The following is a 13,673-nucleotide window of genomic DNA, read 5'->3' as shown; positions in this document are numbered from 1 at the left end:
TTATGGTGTGTTCGTTGTGCGTGGAACCTTTCACGCTAACATGGCTTTAAACTTTACGGGACGTTATTTAACCACGTAACAAATTTTGCCTGTGACGTAGGCTGTTTCAAATAGACTTGAGTTTGACATAGAATTTTGTATGCGTAAGTTGTTACGTTACGGGAAGTTGATATATTTTTAAGTTGCAACAAAATGATATTTTTGGACGAGCAATTGAAAGATTCTAAAAATAAGTTAGAACACTTTTCCTTGAAAGCCGTTCACCCTTGATGATTAATGTGAAAGCCACTTAACACTCTGTTTCTGTGATACCGTTCACGATTATTCCCTTCGATTTAGTTCTTCGCACGAATGGGGGTGTATAAGGGGGCATCACTAGACTTCTATCTTCGACAATCAGGAGTGGCAGCTATGATTTCGAATAATCTTAATGGTAAAAGTTTATTTTGAAAATGAATTTATGAGAACTCACATAAATGGTGCTGGGTCGAAATGAGATCTGTGCCGTTGTAATGATGATAGCCTACAACCTCATATAGAAAAATTAAAATCCCCCGTCTTGAGCAGCTAGGAAAATCATTGTTGTTCCTCAAGATGGGGACTAATTCGCCTATTCGGGGCTTTTGGCTATGGAGGTTCTAATGTTGTCTTTTCGTCTCAATCCAATACCATTTTGTGGGGGTTCCACACTATTTTTAAAAAATTAATTTTACCATTATTAATTTATTATTATAATTTAATATTATTAATTTAACATTTATTTTATTATTAATTTATTATTTTAATTTAATATTTATAAATTTTACAATTAATCAAAATAGTAGTTACCATGCTTGAACCAGCTTCAAATGACGCTTCCTTCTCACTTGACAGTATCTTTTGAAAACGTGTTTAAACTTTCGGTTACTATGGGCTAGAGTTGGTTCTTGACCAGGCTGCGGTGGATGCAGCGATTATGATCAGGAAAAGCTGAAGGTTTATTCCTGTCTGATGTATTTTAACGCTGTCAAAGCCTACTGAAACTATGAAAATAGAAAAAAAAACACATGATTAAACACAGGAAAAAATAAGTCTTTAAACCAAGATTAGAATATTGAAAGCTACAGTGAAGACAGTGGTCGAATATGGTTCTAAAGCACGGGCGTTACGAAAAACGCAGGGAGATTTGCAAAATGGTTTCCAAAGAAATTGCCTATGGATTGTTTTGGATACCCGATTGACTGACTGTGTTCAAATAGTAGGCTGTACGACTAGAATATTTTAAATAGAGGACATCTTGTCTTCTGTGTCTATCTTATTGTCCATCGGTGGATCCCGAAAGAAAGTGATTTAAATTGGTTAAGGATGGCTGTTATATTATTGGTGAAGGGAGGTATAGGTGATTCTGGGTCTCCAGAAAGGCTTATTTATTAAAGTGAAACATAATTCTCGAGAATATTCAGGCTATTTTTTTTATTATATCCGTAATTTCTATTAGAATGGATAATAATGTTGCAGAGCGACACTACTGCTTTTCCAGCTGTTTTAATTTTTTCTTTCTTGTGATCAGGTATTGGTAGCTGAAAATGGTAAGGGATGCAAACTCAAAATTTTTTCTGCACAAGGGGACCATGAAACGGGGCAGATTCTAGTGAGAGATTCTATCATTTCTTGTAGTTTTTAAAAGAAAAGCCATTTTTCCCTCATGGTGTTCATGATGCCGAAACAAGTCCATCCTAGCTATGAAAGCAAAATTTTTCCGAACAATTATACTTTGTACTCTAGCAGAATATTAAATTTATCTCTCTGAGAACCAAATTCCTTTCTCTTCTGAATTTCTTGAAAATAATTCTAGAAAAGTCAATCACGAATTACGAAGTCCGATTTCTTTGGGTTGAGTTCTGAGATTTTTATTTGGAGCCCTTTTTGTATTTTAATCGAGTAATATTGTGAAAAATATGCAAGACGGCATTTAACTTTTTATATACAAAATTACTTATTTCACTTATAATAAAAACTGAAGCAAGTGGTTGCAAAACCGCTTTTTTGATTGCATATGAAACATTTTAAAATCAGGGATCTAATATTGCTAGGGGGAAGGGGGCAACTTCCCCTCCCAGACCTCAGTTAGCCTCCCTCCTCCTGTTTGCCCCCCATCCCAGCTAAAATTTAGTTTCTCCAAAAATCTTGTCAAAACTAAGATAAGCCTGCATAATTCAAGCATCCACAGAAACGGGTCAGTTTTCTACAATATATCTTTATTTTTACTATATGGCTCATTTTTCAGTTTTCACTGTCATTTTCACTTGATTTGGAAAAATTGCCTCCAACTTTGCCCCCCCCCCAGGATTTTGATGAAATTACGCCACTGTTTAAAATGCATGCAACAAAGCAATATAACTTGTAGAAAAAATAACAGCATTCTTTATTTATTTTGCCTTGACGTTAGGATGGGTATGAACACCTTTGAGTTTTTGCTAAAGCTGGTCCATGAAAATATCCAGAATATGCCCATCATTAGGAAAATTACCTTTTAGTTACTAATTTTTTTAAAATAATATCCAAAGAATGTGGGCAACTTATAAAAGTGGAAACTGGCACTAATGTCAACAAAAAAATTAAACGCCATCTGGCGTTTGGCGACATTTGACATTTTTCAAGCTTCCTAACCGTTTTTTTTTGTAAGGGACTGAGATCAGACACTTATTGCGAAGTTATTTTTGCCAATTACATTAATTATTCTTATTATTACTCTGGAAAAAATACCAAATGCCACCAGACGCTAGATCGTGTTGATAGTTTTTTTTTCTGACAATAGCATTACTTCCCACTCTTATAAGTTACTCATATTCTTTGATATTACTCTGAATATTTTAATGCTTAAAATCTCCCAGAATGTCATATTTCCCAAAGACATTATTACCTTGTAAGAGAAGAAATCCCTAGTGCTGTATCGATATTGTTATGCTCAATCAATAAGCTTATTAACAACAAACAAAATAAAATACATTTTGAAAATCATACACATTTTTCTAATTAGTGTTTTTATACCCTACGAAAGTGGTGGAAGTCCCCCTCTAATGTAGGCAAAATGTATCTATTTTAAATTATTTTTTTCCTGTGGTCGCACAGCAGATTTATCTCAACTTAGAAATAAGGGGCAGCCAGAGCCGTTTCTAGGGTTGGTGGTGCCCAGAGAAAAAAAATTACAGCGTCCCACTACCGACTCAAATATTAGCAAAGAAAACGAATTAAAGTAGTGTTTGATCAAAGTGGGGAACCCCTGCCTCAGTGCTCCCCTACCCCTTTTATGGCTCTGGGGCCAGGGGTTTGATTTCAGCTGCTGCAAGGATGGACGACAGGCTCTTTGTATATCCTTGTAAAAAAAAAATATCCGGTAAAAGAAACGTCAACAAACCCTGATACCCTATGCATCCAACTGCTCTGGAGGATCCTTATACTTAAGTTAAGTTTAATGTAAGACGACCATTTCTGGTACTATATTATTTAGCCTTTTAATCATCGGTTATTGGTAGATAATTGTCAGTAATCATTGTTTTTTTTTATTTAGGTGGGTATTTCGGGGAAATTAAAAATTCACTGTCAGTATTGTTTAAGTAGAATGACCTTGAATAAATTATCCCTGTTTCTCAAAAGATTAAGAAAAACTAGTTCTTTTTAACTAAAATTAAGAGGCAACATCAAAATTTAAAACGAACAGAAATTATTTCATATGTGGGAGGGCTGTCCTCTTCTCAACTCCTCGCTCTTTACGCTCAAGTTTGACGTATTGTCTCAGTTCTTTAAGGACGAGTGCTGAAGCACAAGAGCCATTGAATTGGAATAAGAAGTCTTTTTTAACCATAAAAAAATTAGCTTGACGAGCCTGAGTTTAAGGAGGGGACAGCCCCTTTCATATATGAAATAATAACCGTTTGCTTTAAGCTTTAGTGTCACTCCTTGCATTCAGTTAAAAAAGCAAGTTGTTTGTTTTTTATTTAATCCTGCAATAAACTAGTATTAGTAGCAAAAAAAAGAAGGACAGGAGAGGAGAGGACAAAATCACAAGGATGATTCTCAACACAATTAGAGATACTGTATGTTTAACGAGAAGGGTGGTTATAATGATTTATTTTTTTTTTAAATTGTGTATTATAGGAGGTGGTGCGAAAAAGGGGCTGGTGACTTTCTTTCAAGTGAAACCATTTTTGCTATTTACAACCATTGAATTTATGTTTTACTCTTAGTGTTTTGTTTCTGTTAAAAAAAAAAAAAAAAAAAGACAGACAAAATGTTTTATTGAGACAGTGAAAAACAAAAACAAAATATTTTTATACCAGTATAATGAAAGTCCGAATATTTTAGCTTCATATTCGGAACTCTCCATTAACGGAAAAAAGAAACAATTAAAAACTTAGCTTAAACTAACATATAAAGGTGAGAAGAAACTGAACAAAAAAAGCCACAATAAAACAAAATAAAAGCCGATAAGAAGCTCATATAAAGGCCAATATAGTATAATGTATGGTCAAAAACATTCTACCTGGCTGTGCGTTGTGAATTTTTAATTAAAGTACTGTCTTGGATTTTATTTAGATGTGTTTTCTTTCTTTTTGCATTACGTTTTCGCGTAGCCTCTGTCTTTATTTTATCCATTATTTTCTCAGCTTTTTTCAATTTTTTTTCTATTTTTTTCTTGCTTTTGTTCATATTTATAAAGACTTCCAGATGTGAAGCTGAATTCAATCAATCAATCAATTTATTCAGTCAATAAATTCAAAACAAAAACACTTAAACATAGTCTCCCCTGCAATTGCCAGAAAACAAATCAGGGCAGAAACAAAAATGAAACAAATACATAAAAGGCATTTTGAACATAACAGATTCACATCTTTAAGAAACTCGAAACAAGAGAAAAAGTTAAAAAAAAAATCATCCACTTCAAAAACCCAGAAAATCACAAACTAGGCAGGAGACAACCGGATAAATTAAAGTTATTTCATATTTGAAACCAAGCCACGAGGGACACGGTAATCAAGTCAAACAGCCCTCATAACAAAAATTTGTAACCTGGCCCAGAGTCGTCCATCCCATTAATAAAAAAAAAGAAAAAAGGTAAATGAATAAAAAAAAAATGATTAACGAAAGTCATCCAGACATTAAAAAACTTCTTAAGACTCTTTTGAAGTTGTCAAACAATTGGAATTCTTGAGCTGACTCAGGTGGGATATTCCAAGTTTGAAATCAGACCTCACTAATGGATTAAATAGGATATTGATATTCATTGAATTACAAAGATGATGCGTAGACCAACCAGTGACGAAAGAGGGCGTAGTTTGTAGGGCTGTGGGAACATCCCCATGGAATCGAAGAAAAGTGAAAGACGCACGCGAAAGAATGTTGAGTGACTGTAAAACAAGTAATGGGTTAGTTGGATTAATTGTAGAGCAATTAATTGTATTTTTGTATTTCCATTAATGGTATTTCCACATTAATTGTATTTCTAGGATAAGTTTATTTGCTTTACCATATAACTTTGACAGTGGTTTCAAAAAAAAAGAAAAAGTTGCCATGCATATAATTATTTGTCTTGCATGTGATTATTCGGGCTTGAGAATTGAATGAATGGAATGAGTAAACAGGGCCGCTGAGAAGAAGATGATAAACATCAGTCATATGATAAACACGTGTCTGGGGTGAGAACTGGTATGAGTTGTTGTTTTCTTTCTTATTCTTCTTTTTTCATAGCTTAGCATGTTATTCTTTTCCAATATCTATAAAAGTAGGTCATATAAACTGTCTAATATTTCCCTATATATGCGGAATGCGAAAAACTAGCACTTTTCTGAAAATACTCGCCAATGCTAGCATTGGTGAAAAAGTTTTTTTTTTCACTGTTGTACAGAAATATTTTCCCTGCTTTTAATTTTTATATCGTTTTAAATGTGATAGAAAGGCAGTGTAGTCCTTGAAAGTTTTTACGGTAAATGTCTCATTACGTTTACAAAACGATCATTATTTCAAATGTAAGTAAAGTAATCGGATTTACGACGCTTCTTAACTACTAAGTTCGATGCGTCGGCCCTACAGTGTGTTGCTACAGCAATGCTCGATGTCCGAGTCTCGTATTACCAAGCTAAGGTAAAACCAACTGCACCACTACAGTACCATTACTCGAAAACTATTCCAGGGAAATGTAATTTAAAAGTTTGAAGAAAAAGCTCTTTTACAAAAAGTGTTATTTTCCTCCAACTGTTGAATTTTCTTTAGTTTTTTCCTCTAATTTTTTTGTCCTGTGGGAGCTGACCTTTATTTTTGAATTTCCACTAGCATGGATAACTTATAAGTAGGAAAACTGGTGCTCGTGTCGAGGAAAAACTTTCAATGTCATGTAGCATATGGTAACACTTCGAATTTTTTCAAGCTCTGCAATCATTATTCTGTCAGGAGCTAAGATCAGAAACCTATTACTACCCAAATTAACACTAATCAAATTAATTATTATTATTATTACAATGAAAAATACCAAGCATCACTAGACGCTAGATGGGGTCAATAGTTTTTTCCGATGTTACCGCCAGTTGACGCTCTTATAAATCACACATACTTTTTGACTCAAACTTTCATTCATTTTATCTTTAATCTACGCATATCCTAGGTTCTATCTAAGTTTATTTCTGGGTTACCACTGTTATGATTTCGCTTTTTATTTAAGCAACATGTTTATGAATTTTATTTTGCGAATTAAGCGTGTCAATGTTTGGTTTTATGCATCAATTTAGCTTATAGATGGTATATTTAATCGTCTACTTGTTTTTCTCTATTTTCTGTTTCTTTTTCTAATTTTTTTTTGTTTGTCTCGGTAGGCTAAAGTTGATTTTTATGGTTAAATACCCATTCATTCAATAAATTCATTCATTATAGTCATTTGAACCATATTTCTGATAAAGCCCAAACGTCAAAAGTTTACTTCTTTGACAATAAGATGTGTGTTAATTTGTCAGCCAAAACTTTGAGGTACTTAAACAGATTCAGTGTTAAATATCCATGACCATCTTTCTTTAAAATTCAAAACTCCATAAATGAAATTCTCAACACCCTTAAGAGACTATGCCCTGACTCCACCAAGTGACTGGAGCTACGAAACGCAACAAAAATTAAAGGATAAATGACCAAAACAAAGATTACAGGTAGCTTATAAGAGTGGAAAGTGGCAATGGTGTTAACAAAACAAATTACCAGCGTCATCTAGCATTTGGCAGTACTTGGCATTTTGTTCAGTGTGATAGTGAGAATAGTGAATCCAATTAGTATAATAGGTAAAATTAAGGTAGTAATAAGTGTCTGATCTCACTACCTGACAGAAAAACAGTAAAAAAACATGAAGAAATGCCACGCCTTGCCAAAAGCTAGATGGTGTTGATAGTTTTGTAGACACTAGTGCTAGTATTCATTCCTATAAATTACCCGTGCTCTTTGGAACAGAATAAATGTGACTACGGAGGGTATAACGCTAGTGATTGACTGTAGACAAGTTTAACATTGAACTTGATTGAAATATTACTGGTGCTTCGGCAATCTATTCCTAGATTGCCAAAGATCGTCCTTGTGGGCCAACCATCTAGAATGAAACGAAAAGCAGGCTGTCCCTTGAATGGGGTTGAAGGATGTTGTAAGGAAAGATACAAGGAAAATGAAAACTACTTGAGACAGTCTAAAATGATGGGCTTTGGATAGCTTGGAATGGAGGACGAGTGTTCGTAGCTGTATTGGCCTCAGGCGGCTAGTAGCAGTCCAATCGTACTCTTACTGTGCAATTTTTAAAGATTTTCAATCATCATAGATTAGATGACAGTTCGAAACCTTGAACTTGGGAGGGTCTAAAAGTATAGGCTTTGAATCGCTTGGAATGGAGGACGAGTGTTCGTAGCTGTGTTGACTTCAGGCGGCTAGTAATTACAGTCGTCATGAGTTAGATGGCAGTTTGGAACCTTGAACTTATGCAGGCCATTTAAAATGCCAACACAATGACTTGGTAAACTTTACCCAGCCTACATGAAGAGACTGAACAGGCTGATCTAGGATCCCATAACCTGGTATTTTTTACTGCACTTAGTAATTTTGGTAAAATTCTAGTTGAGTGACATCTTGCTATCTCAGAAAGGGGTTAGGTTAGAAAAATGAAACTTTCAGGGATGGGTCTACAGGCTAAATTATATCCCGGGAAGGTGTTTTAAAGTACCCACCTCCACTCCCTATCCCTCTAGAGAACCTGAAATTTGCATCCATGACAGGTTTATACCTGTTGAAATTTTGACAAAATAACATTTTCCCCTAATTTTCAGTTACCAGTTGCTTTTTCTCTGCCTTTAGTTCTGGAAATGCAATTCCTGTTATTTGAGTAAAATTCTAAGCCATATCAATGTTTTTTTCCAAATTTAGGAAATTTATTTGCATATTTATAAAACCTTATAAATTAGGATTGAGCAAAGTTGTGAAGCTGAAAACAATTTTGTTGTACTTCATTCAAGCAGAGGATCTATTTTGAAAGATTTCACTTTTATAACACACATGTTTTTGTAGGTCATCAAAGGTCAGGGCCCTCTAGAGTGAGAGGGAGTAGAGGTAGGTACTTCAAATACCTTCCTAGGACATACTTTAGCCTGTAGACCAATCCCTGAAAGTTTCATTTTCCTAACCTGACCCCTTTCTGAGACAGCAAGAAGTCAATCACCTAGAATTTCACTGCAATGGTAGAATTCTAGTTAATTGACTTCTTGCTATCTCAGAAAAAGAGTTTAGGTTAGGAAAATGAAACTTTCAGGGATGGATCTACAGGCTAAAGTATGTCCTGGGAAGGTATTTTAAAGTACCCACCTCCACTTTTTCTCCCTCAAGAGAGCCCTGAAATTTGCCTACATGACAGGTCTATACCTATTTAAATTTTGACAAAACAATATTTTACTTTAATTTTCAGTTACTAGTTGCTTTTTCTCTGCCTTTAGTTCTGAAAATGTAATTCCTGTTATTTCAGTAGAATTTTGATCCATAGCAATGTTTTTTTTTCAAAATTTAGGAAATGTATTTGCATATCTTTAAAACCTGTTAAAATGGAATTGAGCAAAGTTATGAAGCTGAAAACAATTTTGTTATGCTTCATTCAAGCAGAAGATCTATTTTGCAAGGTTACACTTTTATAACACACATATTTTTAAAGGTCATCAAAGGTCAGGGCCCTCTAGAGAGAGAAGGAGTAGAGGCAGTTGCTTCAAAATACCTTCCTGGGACATACTTTAGTCTGTAGATTCATCTCTGAAAGTTTCATTTTCCTAATCTAAGCCCTTTCTGGGATAGCAAAAAGTCAATGAACTAGAATTTTACCAATATTTTTGTCCATTCTCTAAGTCTGGTGTGGTAAACCAGACAAATGACTAGTACTAGGCTATGCCTAAGAATGATACTACTGTGGTTAAGGTCAGAAATGAGGTTAGCAGATGGTTTTGTATTAAATCAGGAGTTAAGCAAGGTTGTGTTCTATCCCCCTTTATATGGATCATTTGGATGGACTTTGTCTTAAGGAGCACAGGAAAGGCATTGGGAGACCACAGAATCAAATGAAAAAAAAAAAAAACTCTCTTGTACTTAGATTATGATGATTATTTAAGCATCCTAGATGAAATTATGAGCAAAATGAATGAATTTTTAGAGGTTCTGTGAGTTCAGGGTGTTAGAACACATTTGAAAATTAATGTTAAGATTTCTAAGTCATTAAAGCTAGGAATGAGTAAAGATGAAAAGGTGATGTTGGGTGACAAAAAGAATGATCAGTTCTGCAGCTTCACTGGTCATTGTTGATATTACCTGAACAATTGTTTTGGGTCATGAAAATATTGTTAATAGATGCATTTTGACTTTTTGAACATCTTTTCTCTCTTGCAAAACTACTGCAAATCCACCATTATGGAGTTATTCCAGCCCAAATATTCTTGTATTTATACATATAGAATTGAAAATCATTTCCATTTTTTTTGATTGGATATTTGAAATCACAAATCTGTAATAGTTTGAAACAAATTTGGGCTATATATTTGCACATTAGGGGGGGGGGGGGGGTAAAGCATAGCATATATTAAATACATAAACTAACCATTGCTGTATTTAATATATGCTATGCTTCCCCCCCCCCCCTAATGTGTAAATATATAATAACTCCATAATGGTGAGTTTGCAGTAGTTTTGCAAGAGAGAAAAGATGTTCAAAAAGTCAAATGCATCTATTAACAATAGTTTCATGACCCAAAACAGTTGTTCAGGTAATATCAACATTGACCTCTTCACTTACCTTTGTAGCATTATTAGTAAAGACAGTGGGAGCAGTGAAGGTGTTAAAAGTAGAATAGCCAAGGCTCAGGGTGTTTTTTCACAGTTAAAAAAGTTTGGAAGAATAGGAAGATAAGTCTGCAACCCAAGATTAGAATATTGGAAGGTACAGTGAAGACAGTTGTAAAATATGGCTCTGAAGCATGGGTGCTCTGAAAAGTTGAAGAAGATTTACTAAATATTTTTGTTAGAAATTGGCTATTGATTGTTCTGGGTACCTGGCTGACTGATTGTATATCAAACAGTAGGATGTATGAAAAATGTGGTTTAATCCTACTTTCTAGAGGTATAGTGAAAGAATGGTTGAGATGGCTGGTGCACATTCTGCAGATGAAGGATGACAGATTGCCAAAGATTATTCTTTTTGGTCAACTGTCTAGGGCTAAACAGAAAAAAGGTTGCCATTGTCTGGGATGGGAAGATGTCATAAAGAAAGATTCCATTAGACTTATAGGAAATGGCAACATCCTGGTAGGGTATAAAGAGGGAGGCTGTGAATAGATTGGGATGGAGGAGGAGCATGCATACCTGTGTTGGCCTCAGGTGGCTAGGGGCTGCAGTGAGTTGTTAGTAGTAGTGGTAGTAGTAGTAGTGTAAGTCTTGACAATTGTTTATAAACAAACACACAAGTACCACCTAACTAGTCTAACCTAATTTAACATAACAGTACTTGACCTAAATTATCAGTATTTGTCTATTAACACTTTTTTGGTAGATGGCATTGATGGTGTCTAACTATGAATATAGATAATAAACAGAAAATTGAGTCAAATTCATGTTTTTCTTTCAGAATTTTGTTTAAAAAAAAACTGAACAACAGTGAAAGCAGTGAAGATAAAGGCTCTCCCCCTGCAAAATATGTTAACTAGGATTATTGTGTCTTAACTAGGATATTTCAGTCAAAGATATATCACTTAATGGCTTTTTTATGCTCTTTCATATTTCACTAATCACCACCGGGGAGAATTACATTGTGAGCCCTTAATGGGTTCAAAACACCCATAGTAACCAAAAGTTTAAAACATGTTTCTAAAAAAAAACTTGCCTGTAAGAAAAAATTATCATTTGTAGCTGATTCAGTAATGGTAATTATTATGTCTTAATAGCAAAATGTTATTTTAAGAAAAATTGCAGAAACTTATAAAAAGAGCAAGAAACCCCTCAAAAATGATTGCGGTTTTATTATGATGTCATTTTGATGGGCTTCAGACTCTTTAAGAATTCCTACCAATTAGTTTTCAAAACAAAAAATTTAACTTGCAAGACTGAGGAAAATAATAATTTCTATTCCTGAATTAGCTACAAATGGTAAATTTTTCTGACTAGACTGTCTTTTTTAAGAAACATGTTTTAAACTTTTGGTTACTTCTGACTATTTTATCTTTTGGTGCCCTATAAAGAGTTTATATTTCTGACCAATGAATAAGTTGAACATACCACTTGCTGCCTTTTAAACTGCCTCAAAATTTACCAGAGCTTCAAATAGAATTTACCCCAGAAACAATAATTAAACTATGAAAGAGCATAAGAAAAGGAATTAAGGGATGTTTCACTTTCATCCTTGCTAAATTATGTTATTAATTGCAAATTTACCCAAAAGAAAATGAAGTTTCTTCAATTCTATCATATCTTACCTTTTTTCTCAATATATAAAAGGCAGAATTCTTTTAATAATTGCTTACTCTCTTCTGAGCTGGCTTAATTACTTTTTGGTTTATGAATTATCATTATTCATGTTAATGCAAGTGGAACGTATCTGTTGGTTTTCCAACTCCATAACTGCTGTCTCTAATTATTGGTCATCAATTTTTAACCTGACAGCACTTTTTATTGCTTGTTCCTCTAGAAAACTCTTTATAGGTTGAAATCCTGCACGTGGCCTAGTCCCATGGATAAAGTGGTAGTTCTATAGTACACTAATGTGATCATTAGGTGAGAAAGTCTTTGTACCTTTCTCAAAGGGGTTTTATGTGCCTGAATTCAGGTCAAGGTGACCCAGGACCCTCCTGGGTCACTTACTATCCCATTACTTGAATTAATACCCCATGTAGATGCATGATCTTGCTTGGAACTAAGTCCCAGCACTTCACCAGTATTCTCTGGCACTGGATTAGGGAAACTGTGGCTTTTGACTTCCTTTGTGTAATGGGCTTTCCAGGTCAACTATTGATCCATTATGATTCGCAAGTTTTTCTCTTCTTCCTTGAGTTATATTTGGTAATCATACATATTTCAAGTAGAAGGAGCTTTCATATTTTTTATTTGTAAATACTACTGTGTCACTTTTCTCTGCAGTAAAATGCAGATTATGTTTTTATGTCAATGTGTGAAGCATATTGAGCATTTGCTATCCTAATTCAAACACAGTTTTCATTTGTTTGCCTAATAGGAGAGACAGTGGGTCATTGATGTATTCCTGAATGTAAGAATGTCATTTAAACAGACTCAAAGTATTATTCATGATAAGTTTCCACATAAATGAAGAACTTACTCCTCCTTGGGGGCTGTCTTTCAGAATAGCTCTGATATTTTTAGTCCTTTTAGCTCAATTATCATTAGCCAGTCTGTGAATATATAGGGATTCGAATTTTGTATAGTTTTTTCCATTTTCTTGCATGGACCTCACTATGGATTCAAAAGTGGGATCAACAAACCATTCATGTCTAGAAAAATGCCTAAGACATATTCTTTGATTCCCATTGCTTGCTCTATGCACCAAACCAGTTGATGCACACTTCTTTCTTTTGACCATCTGGTTCTAAAACCTGTCTGATTTTAGAATATTGGATTTTATTTTCAGAATTGATTATAAGGTAGCAACAAATTAAGTCTTCATCTCTTTCAGCTGAAAGGATGTCAGTTTAGCCAACCTATTTGATTCAAATAATCTACTTTCTAAGACTTGGGTGTAAAGAAAACATTCTTGGTTTTAGCTATATCTTAGGAATATAGCCTGAAGTGAGACTTCCCTTAGCAATACAAAAATATTGGGGTTGTATTTTAACCCATCATTTTTTGGAGCATAACTGTAGAAATTCTGTTATCACCTAAGGCTTTAAACAGTCAAAATCACCTATGGCTTTCTTGACCCAGTCAACTCATAATACATAAATTATTAATTGTTTCACCAAAGGTGCCTTGGAAATGAACCTAGAAACAGAAAATGAAATTATATAAAATACTAAATACAGTTACTTTTAAATACCAAAACTTACTTACCTTAGACGACTATCTGACTGTTGAATCTCAGGTAAATAATTTTATATTTGAAATTATAACCAGCAAAGGAATCCAGCTTACTTGCCAGGGATTTG

General features: G+C 34.2%; 1 protein-coding gene across 1 annotated transcript in view; it reads left to right on the top strand.

Annotated features, from left to right (window-relative positions):
• Positions 1-7,855: 7,855 nt before the first annotated feature.
• LOC136042197 (NF-kappa-B inhibitor-like protein 1) overlaps positions 7,856-13,673 on the top strand; it is a 46,573-nt gene continuing 40,755 nt past the window's right edge. Inside the window, exon 1 of the mRNA XM_065727128.1 lies at positions 7,856-8,075. The gene's annotated coding sequence lies outside the window, so the exon portion shown is untranslated. The remainder of the gene's footprint in view (positions 8,076-13,673) is intronic.

The sequence above is a fragment of the Artemia franciscana genome, unplaced genomic scaffold, assembly GCF_032884065.1.
Source record: "Artemia franciscana unplaced genomic scaffold, ASM3288406v1 PGA_scaffold_74, whole genome shotgun sequence".
Taxonomy (NCBI): Eukaryota; Metazoa; Arthropoda; class Branchiopoda; order Anostraca; family Artemiidae; genus Artemia; species Artemia franciscana.
The sequence above is the reverse complement of the archived record's forward strand: the minus strand, read 5'-3'. Positions and strand labels throughout refer to the sequence as shown.